The sequence below is a fragment of the Doryrhamphus excisus genome, chromosome 15, assembly GCF_030265055.1.
Source record: "Doryrhamphus excisus isolate RoL2022-K1 chromosome 15, RoL_Dexc_1.0, whole genome shotgun sequence".
NCBI lineage: Eukaryota > Metazoa > Chordata > Actinopteri > Syngnathiformes > Syngnathidae > Doryrhamphus > Doryrhamphus excisus.
In genome coordinates, this window is record NC_080480.1 from 18,162,536 (window position 1) to 18,182,018 (window position 19,483).

At 50.9% G+C, this 19,483-nt stretch overlaps 1 protein-coding gene across 10 annotated transcripts in view; it reads right to left on the reverse strand.

The window, feature by feature from the left end:
- LOC131102883 (RNA binding protein fox-1 homolog 3-like) overlaps positions 1 to 19,483 on the reverse strand; it is a 247,406-nt gene that overhangs the window by 114,910 nt on the left and 113,013 nt on the right. The window lies entirely within an intron of this gene.

Consider the following 19,483-nt stretch of genomic DNA (forward strand, 5'->3'; position numbering starts at 1 on the left):
CACACACGTGCACACACGCACACACACGTTAGTGTTTCCTTTAACGCTTTCACGTCCATTAAACGCTTTACCTTGAGGAAACTCCACGTTTTGGGGAATCTTGTAGAAGTTTTGATTTAATTTTTGAAGGCGCCGGCGGCCAGAAGTTGTAATTATGCTAATTTATGATTCCTGCTGAGCTTGCACAAAAGCCGGCTCACGTAAAGGCCTATTAAAGTGTCCATTTAGGATATATACACCATAAAACACTGCAGGGATCTTAAATCACACCTGACTGAGCCGCCAGCCATAAAGCCACGAGAGGGGGGGAGGGTGGGAGGTACGAGGCGCCCCGCCCCGCCCCCACCCCGTGATTGGCTCATACGGGATCCCGTGGCTGACTGCGGAGATGGTCAAGAACGAAGAAGCCAAGACCTTCCGACATGGAGCGTGTAAAGAGAAAGTGGGATTTGAAGGCATCACAAAGCTCCTCTTAGATGTTTTAATGAGGCGGCGTTCGGTCGCTGCTTTGCTAACACGCGTGTACACGCTCCTTTAAAGCTATGCTAATCAGCCCACATGCTAAGTGGTGTTTCTGTTCGGGGGGGTGGGGGTGGGGGTGGGGAGTCGGGGGGTGATGTTGCTGCCGAGCCTCCGGGCCGATTAGAGCCAATTTCTATGTAGCGAGTGTACACGCACACACCTATACACGACAGAGCTTTTCACAGCACCCACCCCTGTGGGCGACTCCTCAGCGGGCCCCCGCCACCCCGCCCCCCCCCCTCTTTCTAATAACACCACGCCGCCTGAATGGATCGCTAGTTGAATTTAACGTGAACACAAAGTGTATTTCTCAGCGCTAACAATATGAAAGGATAAAAATAGAGGTGGGGCTGGGGGGGGGGGGGGTCGGGGGGCGGGGGGGGGTGGCTAATAAGAGAAGACGTGCAGAACCTTCCAACATCAGCAAGGCTTTAACTTTTACACTCTCATTCTCATGTGTGTGTGTGTGTGTGGAGCCGTTCCTTTCAAAAAGAGCCGTTCAAAAGACCGACTCCTTGTTGTACTACATCCAAGTAACTCCTTGGCTGGCGGCGGTATTGAGATAGTATTTGGATGAAATGATTCACACTTGACACCAATACGCTGAGCAGCTAAACTAAAGTAAACAAATCAACTTCATGCACTTTAGCACATGCTAACAACCAATTTGACTCACTGGGAATCGGCTCAGAAAGAATCGACTCGTTCACGGACGCCACATGTCTAGAAAGCATTGGACCCGCCACCCATCCCCGCCCGCCCCCCAGTGGAAAGGAATCATGTGGGAAGATGCTTGTTATCATCATCATCATCATCATCTCTTCATTATCGCTATCAACGCTACCATCGCTAACGCTCTTATTATGCTAATTGTTAGCGCCGTTGTCGCAGCCTGGTAAGACGAGCTGAGGACCTGCGGAGGAGAAGCCAGGAAGACCCAGACACGTCTCAGGTCCAAGTACTCCTGATCTGCCAGGATTGGGGCGCTAAGTAGAAGAGAGCCGAGTGACCACCAAAAGGGTTTTGCTTTTTCTTTGTCTTTTGTGGGCCATTGCTAAAGTACGAGCATCAGGAAGATGAATGATGTAAAGTTAGCTTTTTATACCACAGTCGCTCAACTGGCGGCGTGCGGGTCAAGTCTGGCACGTGAACATGAGTAGAGCGGTCCGCGAGCGTAGTTCAACACGTGGCAGGCGAGCACTCTTCCCCTTATAGAGGATCTTGGATGAGCCTCTTTACTGCAGTGGGTCATTAATACATCAGAACTCTCCTGTTAAATAGAGGATCTTTGACTTCACGAGCCTGGAACAGACCATTTCCACTCCCTGGGGGAGACGATCTAGAGAAGGGAACACATTGGGGATTGATTGATTGATTGATTCATTGAATGATTGATTGGTTCCCATCAGCTGAGCGCACGGAGCTGACTTCCTGTACAACAGCTTAATAAAAGATGGCATCGGATCATCCGGCAGACGGGTCAAAGGCCGTTGAAGCGACACGGCACCCGAGCGAGCGGATTTATGCGCGCCGAAAACATGATGTCATCATCTGCTTGGTGGCGGAATTAACTTTAATGGCATTCTCTCTAAAGTGGGGGCTGAATAATGCAAGCAGGAGCTTCCTGAAACCGCTCCAAAAAAAAAAAATCACAGGAAGGGGGCGGGGTCGGCGCTTGTTCAGCGCCACGACATCCGCTAACCGGGCCGGGGCGCTCTCAGTCGCCCCCCCCGTGGGGCCACCGCTGTATAACTAGAAGGAAGAAGCGTGTCAAGGATGGTGGGATTATAATGTGGATGTGGCGCCGCACGCCGTACGAAAAGCGAACCGGCGGCCATTATTCACACGCAAGCCAAGGTGGCGTACAGTCACCCGCCGCATGTCGATGATGAGTCACCACGGAGGGGCGGGGCCAAGATCTCATCTGGGAGGAAGTGAAAGCACGTTGGCTTGACTTGACATCCCATTACAGAGTGTGTGTGAGTGTGTGTGTGTGTGTGCGTGTGTGTGTGCGTGTGTGTGTGCGCATCCATCAGCCAGCAGCAGCGATCGATCGCCAACACAAAAGCTCATTGATGACAGACAGCTCTTGACAAACATACAGCATTTTTTCTGTCTAGCATAGCAATAATCTCCAAGGTCAGCGCCAGTCACTCGCCCGCGCCGCCAGCTCATTGCTCAGTCTGCTGAGCGTCCGCATCTTCATCCTCGTCTTCTCCTCCTTCTTGGAGGGAGAACACAAAAGGTCTGATGCATTTTTAAAACGCCGCTGAAAGCTCCCGCCGCATTGTTAGCGCCCAGACGCACGCAGAAAGAAACGCCGCGACAAGTGGCCGCCGCGTCGTGGCGGGCTGTTGACTGACAGGATGAGACGAGTCGGCCCGAGGCCCGGCATGACTCCCAAGTGCATGCGTGCTACGAGGCCGCAGCGTGGAATCATGTGATCGCGCAATGATTGATAACCAAACACCCAGGAAATAAAACATGAGCACACGGAGCTGGCTGCGCTTCGGAGCGCCGTGCGTTGGATGAGGTCTCACTCGCACGCTGATATCATCGACAGAAGAAGCGTTACCGATATGAGCCCATCTCTTTTTTTCTGATTAGTCCTCGTGAAATATCCCGACCCGACGTCGAGCACATCCCAACACCAGGAGAACCAGACTAGAGGGGGAGGAGGCTCCTGCTGTGGCCCAGCAAGGTGCACCGTATTCGGGCACAGTCGGTGTAGCGGCACGGTGCTGGCCTTCCGCACTTAAAAGACTAAGTGTACTCAACATAAGTACGCCGGTGTCCACGCCACCATCCCAAGCACTACAGGTGTGAGTTACAGCAGGGCCGGGGGTTCCAGTGCAGCCGTGCCGCCCCGCCCCGGGGGGGCTGCTGGCAGGCGGCTGTGTGAGTGATGCCCCATTAGGGAAGTGCTGCTGCTGCTGGAGAGTGTAGCATCGCTCAGGTAATTAAAGGCAAAGCAAAGCAGGCAGACGAGGGGAGTGAGTTTGGGGGGGTTAGAGGGTTGGGGGGGGGGGGCTCTCAGATTTATGTGGCTGAGTAATGCATACGCTGAAGCCATTTTGCCATCCACAGGCCTCGCTCACTTCCAAACAGTCTCAAGAGGCGTCAGCTTCCTCTGCACTCTCGGATGCATCCTATTACTACACCCCCCCCTCACCACATCCCCCCCCCCCTCCACTTTGACTGCTTCTTCGTACATTGTGTTGTTTTCTTGCTTACTCGCCTGCAGCATCACAACGTATGACATCGATATTCATATGAGCTTATGGAGGAAGAGCTGCAGTCCATGATTGGTCCATCATGACAGACACATCCCGGAATGCCACAGACGGAGGAACACAGTGTCCGTCATCGGACCACATGACACTGGAGTGACATCAGAACTAGGCCAGCGGACATTGACGCCCGTGTAAAGCACTGCCGCCAAAACGCTGGACCACGCTTGGCCTGCAGATCATTTTTCTTAAAAACAGTATGATCATTATGATCATTATTCATATAAAAGCATGTACAAATATGAATTATAAACATTAGAAATAAGCAGATTTCAAAGATAATTTGAATAAAATATGAGCATCTGCAATGTACAATCAACATTGCATTGCAAAAACCAAATCAGGAAGTGATGCAACCTGTCAGAATGGCGGCTTCAGAAGGCGTGAACCCATGGCCAGATATAGGCTGAAACCAAGACGCCAGATCATGCTGGATGGCACTGCAGGGGCGGCCGTGGACGGCAGTCAGGGGGGGGGGGGGGTTATCCGATGGCGAGAAGTCGGCGGCCGCTGAGAGAGTAAATCATGGAGATGCTTATGGAGGCGGAGGAGAGGTAGCCTCAGCGCGCTCCGAGCTGGCCTTATCAACGCTGACAGGCAGACAAGGCGTTTATGAGCGGCAAGGAAGTTCTGCTCCCGTCTGTCCCCGATTGAATTACAGCATCTCCACATGGGGAGGGGGGGGGGGGGGCAAACAGAAGCATATGGTGGAACTTTGCACATCTATTTTTTTTGGTTTGTTCATGCTGAGCTCAGGCCCACAGAGAGGAGGCGGCGGACGGGGGGCACCGCTGGGGTGTGGGGGTGGGACGTGGGGGGGTTCATGACGGCACGACCCTTGTGATGTTGTCGGAATCCTGATGTGCAAACTTCCAAGGAGAGGTAGCCGGGAACCGAGTGCATCACGGGGAGACAAGACAACATCTCAGCGACGGCGTCGTCCAAATGAGGCGTCAAAGTGACACGGAGCTGGACCGGCGCTGCGGTCCAGTTTGATCCGCCGGCGCTGCATCGGGCCGGCGGATCAAAGTGCTTCATCCTTGGCCGGCCATCACATGACCACCTGCCGACATCACAAACATCACACGGCCTCCCCCCCGGGGCCTCCTGGATCACCGCAGCTCATCGCTAGCTTGTTCTTCTTGCATGCTAAAATGCTAACCCTGAACCGTTAGCATGTAGCTGGGCATCGACTTCACAGCTTTGGAGCTTTGGCTCAATGTCACGAGGCCTGGGATCATCATTCATCACACAAGAAATTAATTGATGAATGAATGATTAGCGTAGTTGTGACTTTGAAACAGGTCAAACGGGTCAGAAAGGTCAAACGGGTCAAACGGGTCAAACGGGTCAAACGGGTCAAACAGGTCAAACAGGTCAAACAGGTCAAACAGGTCAGACAGGTCAAGCAGGTCAAACAGGTCAGACAGGTCAGATAGGTCAATAGGTCAAACAGGTCAAACAGGTCAAACAGGTCAAACAGGTCAAGCAGGTCGGACAGGTCAAAGAAGGTCGGACAGGTCAGACAGGTCAGACAGGTCAAACAGGTCGGACAGGTCAAACAGGAAGTCTCCCTTTCGGTGAAAACAAAGCAAATCCGGTGAATCTGAAATGTTTTTATGAGACGCCAAAGATGGGATAGATGGGATCTGTGTGCATGGATGCGGGCCAAAAACATCAGACTCCAAAATCTTCCACCCGAGAAGAACAGCGTGTCCTCATGCGCGAGCCGGAAGAGCTCCGACAGGAAGTGGTCTCCTCTGCTGGTCTGTGAGTAAACAACGAGTGTTTGCGAGCCGTGCAAACGTCGTTTGTTTTGCTAATGGCTCTTTTCCTCCCTCCCTCTCCGTGGGGAGCGCTATCTAATGAGCCGCCCACCCGGAGAGGCCCGCAGGATGGATCGCCGGAGTGGTGGTGGCGGTTGGGGGGGTGCTGTGGGGGGGGGGGTTCTGTGCATGGACCGCAGCAATGACTTGAACTTAAAACACACTGACCTAAAATGTTCTTCATGGTATGTGTTACACATCTTTAAAAATGGATGACACACGTCAACGTAGCGTGTTGTCTTCACAGGCTAATGGACACGCCGTCTAACACGTGTCGACGTGTGGCGGGATATGGGGCGGGGGGGGACCCGCCCAGGTCCCCATGATGGAGAAGACACCTACAGCTAAGCTTCATCAGCATCTGCTGGCTGCCTGCAAAGACCAAACATGTCATCATTCCCGTTATTGGACAGAACCGTCACCACCCAAAGCTCATGACCGGATTGACCGGTAAATCCTCTGGACCAGTGCTGGTCCACAGGTCCAAGACCTTCATACGTCAGGGTGCTATTTAAATGGCCGGCTTTAAAGTATCACAAACATAACAGTCGGATGTTAAGGAGTATTTACGAGCGGGAATCACCGCAGGACGACAAACCACAGAACACTTTGTCTTGAAAACCCAAGAAAAAAACTACAAGGGGGACCATGGAATCAATAGGATCACGGGATCAATGGAATCGTGGAATCATGGGCTCAATGGCATCAATGGAATAATGGGATCAATGGAATCATCGGATCAATGGAATCATAAAATCTAATCCAGGGAATTGGACTCTTGGTGAGTTTTATTAGACAAAAACACACCAAGGGTAAAGATGTTCCTCACTTTTGATACAACAACAACTGCAGTATACACGTAGTACTACATAAAGCCTGACAACTGTAGTACAACACATAGTACAACATGAAGTCCGGTGTGTAAAGTTCTATCTTTCCGTGCTAGCTAGTGCTAGCTTAGCGGGCGCCAAAGGGAACCAGGAGCACGGCAGTAAAGGTGCAATATGGACGCCGGCGCGGCCACCCGAGGGAAGGTTTTGATGTGCGCGGCGTGCTACGTTCACATTAGTGTGACATCATATAAAATGCATTTGGATGTGCTAACCATCTGGAGGCGGGCCCGGAGCGGGCGGGATAAAACACATGACTGGTCCTCACCGCATCCCAAAATCCCAAGGAGGGACTTTTAAAGAATCGCTTTGGTTAGCTTATCAACTTTGTTGGCTGAAACGGATTCTTCGCGGCGACCAGATCGGAAGCTAACGTAGCAACGGCGTCCCGACGTTAGCAACACTTTCAGGGCGACTGACTGCCAGAAGAGAAGTGAGGCTCCATGACACATCCCGCAGGAAGGAACTGCTCTTGCTTTCGGGGGAGGGGGAGGGGGGGGGACCATCTGTTCACCTGGTCTGAGGCGAGCAGGTGGGCCCCGGCGCCCCTCAATCACGTCTGGGTTATGTACTGCTGTTTACTCCCAGCGGGCTCGTAGCGGGAGCGGCACGCGGCAGATTGGACCTTCCCAGCCGGGACGCCATCGCACTTTTGGACTCTTAAGCAATTTTCCGTTATTAAATTGAAAGTTTACGACGGGGGAGGGTGGGGGGTGGGGCTGGGGGCGGTTGCAGGGGCCGCAGGAGGCTGTGGCTCTCCACACATTAACTGTAGTGATGGCGGTCCACAACTTTGGTCCTGTTCATGGTCCCCTGATGAATAATTCGGATCATGCTAATGGAATTTGGACCTTTTTCTCTCGGAAAATGTAGACGCGCGGCCTCAAACGCACGTACGCACACACAAACACACAAACACACACACACAGAAATAACACAAAAGCGCGTACACACACACACACACACACACACACACGGAAATAAAGTCCAAAGTGTGTCTTCCTTTGCTACGTTCAAACTCCCCACACAATAAACAGCACATGATTAAGACACTTCATCATTAAAAAAAAGTTGTGCTGTGCTTACTCCCTGTTGCCATGGTAACGCTGTGTTCCCACACGGCCTTATCTACGTATATGATAGAGGTCTATGTACCGTAATACGTCTATGCAGGTATTCCATAGCTAATCATGCAAATCAACGACATTGTGCATCTTCTGACATTTGTCGGGAAATGTCCATGTGGGCGTTTCCACGGAAAGAATCGCCAGGTACGTGACTTTCCAATTCCAACTGTCCATCACGTACCTGGTGGACCTGGGAAACAGAAGAAGCATGGAAGATAACGGATAAGGGCGGAGAAAGGAAAGATGCGACCGCTTTCATTGAGAGCCAAAGCAGACAGGCAGGAGCTGCCCGGTGATGTCGAGGGAGTTGGGAGCCCAGCCAGCAAGGAACGTACAAGCAGTCACGGAATGGGTGGAATGTAGATGATTGTTAAATCAATGTGACGGGGTCACATGACATCCAACACCAGCATTCTGCTCTGGGATGTTTCTCCCTCCTGGGATGCTGTCCCACTAAACTACCTTTTCCGGTTACATCCACCATTTATTTACCTCAAAAGGGAATTATTCCCAAGATCGATTCCATTCTGTGTGTGTTAAAATGAAGCTTGCGTGAAAAGGATGTGATTTTCCATTCATGACAAGCAGAGCAAAGCATCCCAAAAGCATTCCAACATCTATTCCTAACGATACATACCACCCATCAAGCATCTTCCCAGACAAATGGAAGGAGGACCGGGATTAGGAAAGCGTGTCTTTCGGGAGCCGAGTGAGTAGAAGTTTGTAAAGGTGTAATCCAATCCAGGAGTACACCTAAAGAAGCGGCGATACGTCAAAGGAGGCGTCATGGCGCCGTCGCCGTGTCCACTGAAAGGTCAATAAATCAGGAGCTTCAAGTGATGAACCGCTTTCATCAGCAGCGCTCACTCGTTAGCAGCCTGCCCAAATTAAACAGCCCCGTCCCGGCCATGCCAATACACCCCCGCCCCGGTACACACACACACACACACACACACAAGGTCCATTAGCAGCAAATATTAGCACGAGCTGCTATGCCATCCATCATGTGACGCGCGCTAGCATCCTAGCCTAGCCGGGATGCTAACAGCGTATTTCATCCATCCATCACGACTGGTCCTCCACACCAAGATTGTCCTTTACCAGGATTAAAAAGTAAAAAGGCCACGTGCTGGACGGACACTTCATCATCTTTTTTTACTGATTAACTCCCTCTCTCGCTGGAGTCTACACAGGGGTCTCGGGAAGTCCATGAAGAACATCATAAAGCCAAACTACTCCACAACGCGGCTCGTTAAGGTGCTCAGCATATTAGAGGACACGCTCTCGCCGTCAACAGCCCGCTACTTCACGGGTGTTGTCCAAAAATGGGCTGCTTTGGCCACAGGAAGTTATCGTTCCCTGCCGGCAACGCCCATTTGTATCATTCACAAATACACAATACAGATCAATGTACACTATTTGTATCATTCACAAATACACAATACAGATCAATGTACACTATTTGTATCATTCACAAATACACAATACAGATCAATGTACACTATTTGTATCATTCACAAATACACAATACAGCTCAATGTACACTATTTGTATCATTTACAAATACACAATACAGCTCAAAGTACACTACACATGGACCACTTCCACACTCTCCTTTTGCCTCAACACCTTCTGTATTTATTTAGTCTTCAAATGTCTTCACCAGCCATTAAACTAAAACTTAAATTAAACTAGTCATTAAAAAAACCTTAAATTGTATTATGGAAAGCAGGAAGTGAACAAATGTAACAGTTAGTGATTGTAAAAGTACCAGATGGAGGGGTAGGATTTAATAAGCTTTGCTTCTTCCTACTCCTTTTGGACATGTGGAACTGGGAACTGATTATGGGATGCACTCAATTGGAATCTGATGCATGTTCAAATGAAATAAAACCATTACCACAACTATTATTTACTAAAAATAAGATAATATTTAGACCCCTCTCTACATTAGTTTGATGTATTTTTAAAATTTTTAAAAAGATCCAATAAGTAGAATGTATTTACTGCATTTTGCCCATGTCTTTAAGGAGGCGACTGGACGGGAGGATGCTGGGAAAGGAATGTGAAAAAACACAGGAAGCCATTTTGAGGAGGACGAGGATGAAGAGGAGGTCTTCCCAGGCCAAGGAAGGCCCATGGGGTTCGGAAAGAGGGGGCCTCCTCCGCAGTGCGGCGCCCACGATGACATCGGTCCCACCGCGTCCCGGCAGACATGGCTGGCCGGATGCCAACCGCCCCCCCACCCCGGCCCTGGTCGCGTCCCCGCTCAATAACGACCCGGGGGCCGCACGTCGGGGGGGGGGGGGGGGGGGGGGAAGAGCGTCGGTCACGGTGAGGCTGAAAGAGCGGGAGCCATAATGGCGGCACGTTCCACAGCAAAAAGCGGCACCGTCGTTAAATCAATAAGTCATTAGCTTTAATGGGATAAGCACTTGGAAAACTAATTGAAAACAGCTCCATTTACTCCCGCACGGCCTTTCCTGCTAGCAACACCCTCGCTGCTGCGCAAAAACAACAAAAACAACAAAAACAGCACATGCTGAAAACAAGATGGAGGCCGGGAAGCCATCAAAGCGCCGGCTTGGCCCGAGTCCATCCCCGAGGACTCTTAGCCGTTTGCTCGGCGCCACAAGCAGAACGGCGTGGTGTCAACAAGCGTATTGATTCATACCGAGCCAAATGACGCCGCATCCAATCCCGATCAAAAGCCTGGCTGGCCCGCCGCCAGCCGCCCTGTTGCCGGGTGAAAGAGTCGCTATTAAATGGAAAGCTAATTGAATGCGCAGAGCCAAATATAAACCTTGGCAAGGCCGACGCAATCAGGGATGGAGCCGCATCACAGCCGACGCCGCGCTGCCTCTTCGCCGCTTCCAAACGCCGCCGACGGCTCGAGGAGCAGCCTGGGCTGCCGTGCTAGCCTCGAGGCCACGCTGCGCCATGCTGCTGATGCTAATGCTAATGCTAATGCTAATGCTAATGCTAATGCTAATGCTAATGCTATAGCTAATGCTATGGCTAATGCTAATGCTAATGCTAATGCTAATGCCATAGCTAATGCTATAGCTAATGCTATAGCTAATGCTATGGCTAATGCTAATGCTAATACTAATGCTAATGTTATGGCTAATGCTATGGCTAATGCTGGCTAGATATTTTGGCCTTGTTAAAGTAATATTAATATCCACATCATTAGACTGTCTGAGAGCGCCGTTTGTTATGCTAGCTACTCATCATATAGCATTTATTATTAAAACTAATTCATCTATATTTTAATTATAAATGATAAAATCCCATTACAAAGTTGACTTACTAAAGTACTAAATTCTTAGAATGAATAACTGTACTGTATGTAACAATATGATTCTTCACAGGTTCCATTTATTATAAATGAGCTACGATTTTCATGTATTCATATTTGCATTATTTATGATATTTTCATATTAATGTGTAGTAGAGTAAGGTCAATAAGAAAAAAAGCAGATTGTTTATCATTAGATAGAGATTTGAAAGTGACTTGATGAAATAGATATTGGATAGATGTAGATGATCATAGGTATATATAGGTAATAATCATAATAAAAATAATAGGTCATATTATTTCTGTCCTAAGAAAAGAGGTAGAATAGAGACGTCATAATGGGATTGAATGGAGCGTGTCCTTCCGACCACGTACACTAGATGGCAGCCTAACTGCTCCTCAGCACACCTCATAGGGAGAAGAAGACCATGTAGCAAGAGGGATCAGCGCTGCTCCATTTAGCTAGTATTCAGACACTTCTAGTACAAAAGCAACTAGCGACACATCTAGCAAGGTTTTCTGGTCTTCTTGGACACTTTTAGAGATGCTCTTCTCAACAAGGAGTGGGTCATCAAGTGGGTCATCACCTTCACCGTTAATGAACGCTAATGATATCACAGGACGTTTGTTGTCGTGCTGAAGTTACCGCTAGCTTCCATGCTGACCTGCAAACATTCCTTCATGGAAGAAGAGATGCTCGCCCGTGGCGCGCACTTGCCGTCCGATAACCAGGTTAGCAATTAGCCGGGCCTCGTGCTGAAGATTAGCAAACAGGCATGGCGGTCTGGAGAAGTCCTCCAGGAGAACCTCTGCTGGGCGCTAGCATGCTGGCGCCAACATTCAGACGACGATGCTAATGTTAGCTTGGTACAAGGGCGCCAACGGTGCGCCCGCTGTTTCCTGGCAAAAACAGGAGCTAGCGGGGGAGGGGTTCTATCCTTGAAGGAGGCGCTGGGCCTAAATTGGCCGTGCAAGTGGCTAATGTGCGTAATGGAATTGGGAGCTGCCCCGCGTGGAGGCGTGAGTGCGAAGCAAATAAATAATTTAATGCAAATCCCAGCATCGCGCCTCCTGCCAATTAAGCTAACCTGTTTTAGCCGTAAGTGATTCCATTACATTAGCGTGCCGTAGCTCTGACTGCATTAGCGGGGCTTTAATCAGCGGCTAATCAAATTAGCGCGGCAGACGGACGGAGCAAAGCACCTTGCTAGCTAGCTCACCTGTGGGCCTTGTTGGAGACATGTGATCTCCGGCTAGCATAACGCGGCATACGAGTGTGCTAAGGTTCATGTCTTGGAACGCAAACGGTACCAAATCTGGTTCTTCCCTGTGTTGGGCTACACGGCAGCTAACAGCTAACAAACCGGTCCCGCTGTTCCCAGCTAGCATAGCTAAGCCTCCCTGGAAGCTAATGTTTACCCAGAGTCTGCAGCAGCCATTCGGAGCGGCTGCAGCTTTAAGAAGCGTCCCTTCTTCCTCTTGGAAGGAGAGGGGAGGGGCTGCGGGGGCGGTCTTATCATCCGGCGCCAGCGATGGATGTGCAAAGTTCATCCTTTCGGCCTAATTAACTAACACCGCCTCCGTCAGCGAGCGTCAGCCGGGCCGCTAATGAGGCTCGTTACCGCCGCCAACAAAGACATTTCCTGGCTGGGACGCGTCGTGCGACGCTCACGGCGTCTCGGGGAACGTTCAAAACCAGCCGGGATGCCTCCACCGCGTTGCCGCTTTGTTTTTGTGTGTGCAGGCGGCCATGTCGCCGCTGGACTCCGCCCACTCATGAACGATGGCGGTTTAGAAGCCATCGATAGCCGAGCCGGCCGGACAGGAGGATGCAGGAAAAGGGAGGGAAAAAAAAAATCAATGGGAAGCGTCTCAATTAATCTGGCCAGCGGTGGATTGATTGCAGGTCTAAACTGAGTAAACAGGATTGTCTATTTAGGGGCCCTGATCCCTTAATCATCACTTTACGCCAACGCCGCACGCCAGGACCTCACCTTTCACCCCCCTTCACCGACATGGCCGACACAACTGGTGCGGGAGATCCTTTCCCACAGGACCGCGATCTATCAGTGGCAGAGATTTGGCCATGCCGCTCCTTGACAACAGCGTGTTAGCATGTTAGCATCTCCTATAGTGTCCAACTAGACCGAGATCTAGAGATCTAGAGGGTCTGAGACTCAGGAAATAAAGCTCCCTCACGGCGATCAGGAGCTACCAAAGCTAAGCTAGGTCTTTCCGTTTGTATTCTGCGTGGAGAAAATAAAAGCATGCTATCTTCTAACCAGAGCACACCCGGTCCCAAACATGGAGGGGGGGGTCTGACCCCTGACCTGCCTGGACCAGCATCTCCTGGAAGCATGTCGGACCCCATGGGGGTAGCAGGGCTGGTATTAAGGCTGCTCGCTTCACCGAAGGAAGGGGGTGGGGGTTGGGGTGGGGGTGGGGGGGGGGGGGTGAGCTCAGCCTCTGGCAGCATAATATGAATTACAATGGGGGGGGTGCAGGGAAGAAATTTTAGGCCAGATGACTGGTGTAGCTCACTGTGAGCAGTCATCACCATATCACCGTCACCCCCCGCCGCCCCCCGCCCCCGCCCCCATCCAGGATCTCCAGAGTCTGATTGAAGAGGATCTTCTCTCCTCCTCACTGCTTTGATTTACTTAGCCTATCTGTGGGAATTGGCCTGGAAGCTTCCTTATTAAGAGGAGAACATCTGAAGGCTTCCACTGACTGATTGGCCCATTCAAGGCGAGGCATGCGAGCATGAACGCGACGCATGCACACGCACGCACACGTGCGCACACACACACACACACACTGCATGCAAACAAACAGCGGTGGTTTATGCATGAGGGCCAGCAGCGAGATCTTCCTGCTGGCCGGCTCGGCCCAAGTAACGCGCTAGCACGGCCGGGAAGAAGGCCCTTAAATCGCTCCCCCGGCGGACGCTCCCGCGCATCCGGCGCACACGCATTTGTGAACACGAGGCGGCAGGCTGACAGTAATGGAGGCTCGTGCGTCGCGTCGGACGCCGCGGCCTCACAGGACCCCGCTTAGCGCTAAACCGCCAGAGTCCACTTGGCTGCGGCGCATGTTGTGTAGCCGTCCTTAACATAAAAGGGGCGGGGCTAGGCGGCGCGGTGAGTTGACTGGTCGACACGGAATGATCTTCCAGAAAGGAGGAAGTAAAAACGACATTCGTGACGTTCCCTGGCCTCCGTGGAAGTAAAGATAATGGACACATCACATACGTCATTGAATATAGCACTAGCGTAGCGCTGCGGCTGGACTACCCAGCATGCCTTGAGGGTACCTGAAGTGTTAGCACTGAGACATTGTTACCCACATAGAGTAGAACCTATGTTTGACTTTGTAGCATTCCGTGTCGTGAAGCTAGCTCTCGGCTAGCATGCCCGTAGGAGCGCCTCGGCTTAAGCAAGCTGACTATGCTGCCCTCTACTGGATGGAGGTGGAATGACAGGCCACCCAAACAGTCCTACTACGTGTACATACGACGTAAACAAAAAGGATTCATCCCGGTGCACGGCCACGGATTAATGAATGCACGGGAAAGCCTGCTTCCCGCTCGTGAGCATGTCACATGACCCGCCCGATGACCCCCATTTGCCGCATCCTAACAGGCCATCTGTTTCTCCTCGCCGCCGCAGTCCAATCGCTCGCAGGTTATTGAAGACACAATACGGACCGCGGACGTGATTGTGTTTCCCGCTGTGCTAAGGAAGCAGCGGACGGGTGAATAAAACATCGGGAGCGGCTCAAACGTGACGGCGGGAGCGACTAATGGAATGAGGGTGACATATTGCGAGCGGCGTGAGCTCCAACACGCTTCCCGCACTCCTCTGATGTTGCCGCCGCGCTCTGCGGGGACACAAACAAGCGCCAATCATCCATCTCCTGTGTTTTTATTTATATGCGCCTCATAAAGATTAGCCTTCATCTTAATCAATTCTGTAAATTATTTCATCATTCCGGCTAAATCACATCAATATAGCCTGGATGTATATCCCATCCCGGCGCAGGTCGCCGGCTTTCCCATGAATATTTACATTGTTTTGTCTGTTTATGCCGTAATGATCCCGCTCAATTAACATTTATGACACTTTCCTCCTACGGCTCCGTGATTAACGAGCGGCCTCCGTTGGCCAAGACGCTTCCCTTCTACGAGTCCTTCAAACGCCGCCATCCTCGCAACCCGAGCCCCGCCCCCACGCTACACCAGACCAGAGGCCAGCCGTCACTCCGCCGCTTGCCACCGGGCCTTCACAAGGTGCACGAATGTTGCCGAAATGGGTTGTAACAGAATACATGACTTATTCTAGTAACACACAGCTGGAATATTGGAAGAATATTGGAAGAATATTGGAAGAATATTGGAGGAATATGAGAAGAATATTAGAAGTAAAATATATTAGAAGCAAATAACTATTGTGATGTGTACTATGACAGTACTACACCAAGTACACAGTGGACACACTACAATGGATCACCAATGGATTGCCAATGGATCTCCAATGGATCCCGAATGGATCGCCAATAGATCCCGAATGGATCTCCAATGGATCTCCAATGGATCTCCAATGGATCCCCAATGGATCTCCAATGGATCCCCAATGGATCCGCAATGGATCGCCAATGGATCTCCAATGGATCCTGAATGGATCTCCAATAGATCCCGAATGGATCTCCAATGGATCCCCAATGGATCCCCAATGGATCCCCAATGGATCCCCAATGGATCGCCAATGGATCCCCAATGGATCGCCAATGGATCACCAATAGATCACCAATGGATTCCCAATGGATCGCCAATGGATCACTGCTTCAAAAAAACACAAGTTGTACATGTTTACACATGATGTTCTTTGTCAAGCATTGAGATTTACCACTTTATCCCGCGGTCCTTGAACCCACCATGGGTGTGTGCTTTAAGTCAGGGTGTCACATGATACATGAGACAGCGCTCTCAATTATTTTGTTGGTAAGTCTGCATTAAGAAGCACTGGTCATGTGACACCCCTAACTTTAGGCGGCATAGGCTAAAGTGGCTATGTTAGCATTAGCTAGCGCTAGCCTGAGGACCAGGCTAAAGGCGACACCGTGCCCCCATCCACGCGTTGGCCAACACCAGACCAGAGTAGGAGACAGAAGCTAGCAGCTACACAAAGCTAACATTAGCCGCCGTAGCAAAGCATTACGCTTCACTTCTGTCACGTTAGCATTTGTCAGCGTATGTTTTGTCAAGAAATAATCTCCGCCCACATAATCTCCTTTCTTGCTGTCCTGATGTCGTCTTCCCTCCATCTTCCGTCCTGCACGCTGCTCGCCCCCCCACCACCTCAACCGGAATGTGGGCGCCCCCAATAAAAGTCCCCCTTATCACCAGGCACCCCCCCCCGCTCGTCCCCCACTCTGGCTGCGTCTCGCACAGCCAGAGTGCATAAATCCGCCCTTCTTGACACTTGCAATCAACAAGGGCCGAAGTGAAGCGTGCGTAATGGCCGCTTAAGACGGGGGGGCGTAGGGGAGCGCCACAATTTACAGCAACAATTATAGCCCCCGCGCACCGAGATGCCCGGCGGCGGGGAGCTGATCAGCAAAGGGGCGAGGGGGTTGCTGTGCAGGTACGTCCCCCCCCGCCCTCCCACGCAGGTTTCCCGCCGGCCATACATTCCATACATCGCCATCCCGAGAGGAGAATGCGATGAAGTCCTCGGGGGATTCCGGGGCGTGCGGCGGGAGATGAATGGTGACACGTGAGAGGAGGATACAAGGAGAATCCTTCTTAGCAGACGCCGCCGCTACACGCCGCCGCCGCTACACGCCGCCGCCGCTACACGCTGCCGCCGCTTCCTTTCCGCGCATTACCCGAGCATCCCTCATCGGAGAATAATGTCAGCATATTTCAACAGGCCTCGTACGTCGGCGTGACCCGCGCCGCGACCCTCGCCGCCCCGCGCCGCCCGCCGTCGGACGGGAGCCCCCGCCGGCTTGCCGAGGCGTCGTTTTAATCAACACGCGACCTTTGAAAAAGTCATTCCGACAAACACATCGGGCCGTTGAAGGCCTCCCCCCCGGGTGACCTCGCCGCAGCGCGGCGTCACACAGGAAGTGGCGGCGATGATGAGCGGGACTTCCCTCCTCGCCGGCTCTGATTGCAATTTGAGGTAAAGTGAAATAAAATCGCTTCCAATTAGCCTTCCGATGAGCAAATTCATTTAGGTTCAACGAGAGCTGAAACAATATCAGCGCTCCATTTCAAACCTCGTTTTTTTTACCTCGCTAATTGAATTACTGGACTCCAAGGTGTGTGTGTGTGTGTGTGTGTGTGTGTGTGTGTGTGTGTGTGTGTGTGTGTGTGAATAAAGCGTCGGTCATTAGCTCTTTCATCAGGATTCTCTGAAAACAAAGTTAAGAAAACTTTACGGGGGAGAAGGGAAAGTGTAATTAGACATGAAAAATATTCCCAATAATCAAATCACATTTTGTAGGGCAGGCTTTGAAATGAGATTTAGTGAGTTCATATTCTCGTGTGCGTGTGTGTGTGTGTGTGTGTGTGTGTTTGACTCTAAAACGTGTTGCCGGAACACGGGTCCCCAGAGAGAGGATAGGAATCTAATTAAGCAAGATCAATATTACTGTGAATTTTCTCTGTCTTTGCGGCAGTGCAGCTACTTGTGTCTCATTTGTCTGACGTTCCCGAGCTCACATGAGTTTTATCTCGGCAAATGTTTCTCGCTGCGGTTAGAAGGTCGCTCACCAGCTAAATACGCAGTCGGGGAGGGGGGCGGGGGGGCAAAAAAAGCAGACTAAATATCAGGCCTGACGAGTGGAGTTGACGGCTTAATGACTAATTAATGGAAACATACTTCTCATGTTAATGTTAATGTTTAATGCGCTGTGCAAAGCAACCGCTTTGATGAAACTTCAACAAGTAATAGTTTACTCTTTGCAACGTTTGCGTCGCTAAATGCGCCGCAAAAAGGGCTCATCGTCCATGCACCCGTACCAACGCGAGTAGCAGACGGCGTAGCGATCCCTGCAAACATGTCATCGACATGTTTGTTGACGTGATGGACGTGATAGTATGAACGCATACGAAACAAACACACGACTCTAACCTTAGACAGAGATACGGGTATGACTCTTCTGAACGGCTCTTTTTTGAAATCCTTATGTGAGACTTTTCCTGTGCTTTCTAAAGATATAAAAACAGGTAAAAAGAGGCAGCTAAGAATGCACGTGAGGGGACACGCCTATTCTGCTAATCACACACCTCCTAAAAGTAGTACTAGTACCAGTAGTAGTACCACGTACATTGATGCTAACATGTCAAAGTGGAGTATTTAGGGAACGTCCTTCCTGTGCTTTGATTTCCCATAGCAACATACGTAGAAAGGAAGGCTAAACCTAAGATGGTTGCTATGCGGCTACGAGCTAGTCGCTAGTAACGTACTGCCTGGGTAATACCAGTAAGAACAAGGTCGCTGTACGGTGGTTAATATGCAGCTCGCACGCTGGATATGGAGCATGGACGGATTAGGTGGGTCCCATGAAGTGCATTCTTAGGTGCCTCTTTGCATCGTTTTTATATCCTTGGAAGGCACGGAAAAGAGAAAGGATCACAAGGATTGTGGATGACGGTCATTGTTAATCCTAATTTGAGTGATACGGGCATGCTGGAGCCTATCCCAGCTGACTTTGGGGGACTTTGGGGCAGAACCAGCACCATAGACAGTCGGCACATATGGACACAATATGAAGCTAACACGCCGGAAACATGCAAACTCCGCCCAGAGTCCAACGGGGATTCCAACCCAGACTGACAACATGCTTAAACACTTGGCCAACGTGCAGCCCATGTTGATGAATCCCTTTCCTTCATCATTCCGTGTCTTTAATGCATGTGGAATTGTCTCCTGCTTGTCCAAGTGTACTGGTGTGCTTTGTGGGAATTCTGTTGGCTTTCTGGAATGGATGAATTGGATTGGGAAAAGTCGGCCCTCGGGGGCGGAGTGAAGGAGGCCAACCGGGGTTGTGGCGTACGCTTGCTACCATATTTGGTCAGGAGGTGACCAAATGCTGGTCTTCAAGCCGCCAACGCGGGCTTGTGATACGGTCCTCCGCATGGGACACGTCCCCCCTTCCCAGATGTCTGGAATGCAGCAGCAGGCGCGAAGCGACAATCCCGATAAGAATCATGGATGAGGTTTAAAAGTGATGACAGGATGAGTGGAACCCACGCGGGGGAAAAAGTAAAAGTGCCGACTCAGGAAGCGAGATGAAGATCCCTCAGCCAAATGTCGCACGTTGAGTCCGTTCCTCTCGCTGCGCCTCAGATTAATTAGGACAATAACGCCTGGAGTCAGCGCCTCGTAAATCAGCCAGACTTTCAAATAATGCAGTAAAATAATATTCCATATGCGCTCCAGTCAGAACGTCTCCCTTCCACTCGGGACCAAGCTCCGTTTTATGAAGTGGCTGCAGCTGGAGGGACACTCGCAGACGT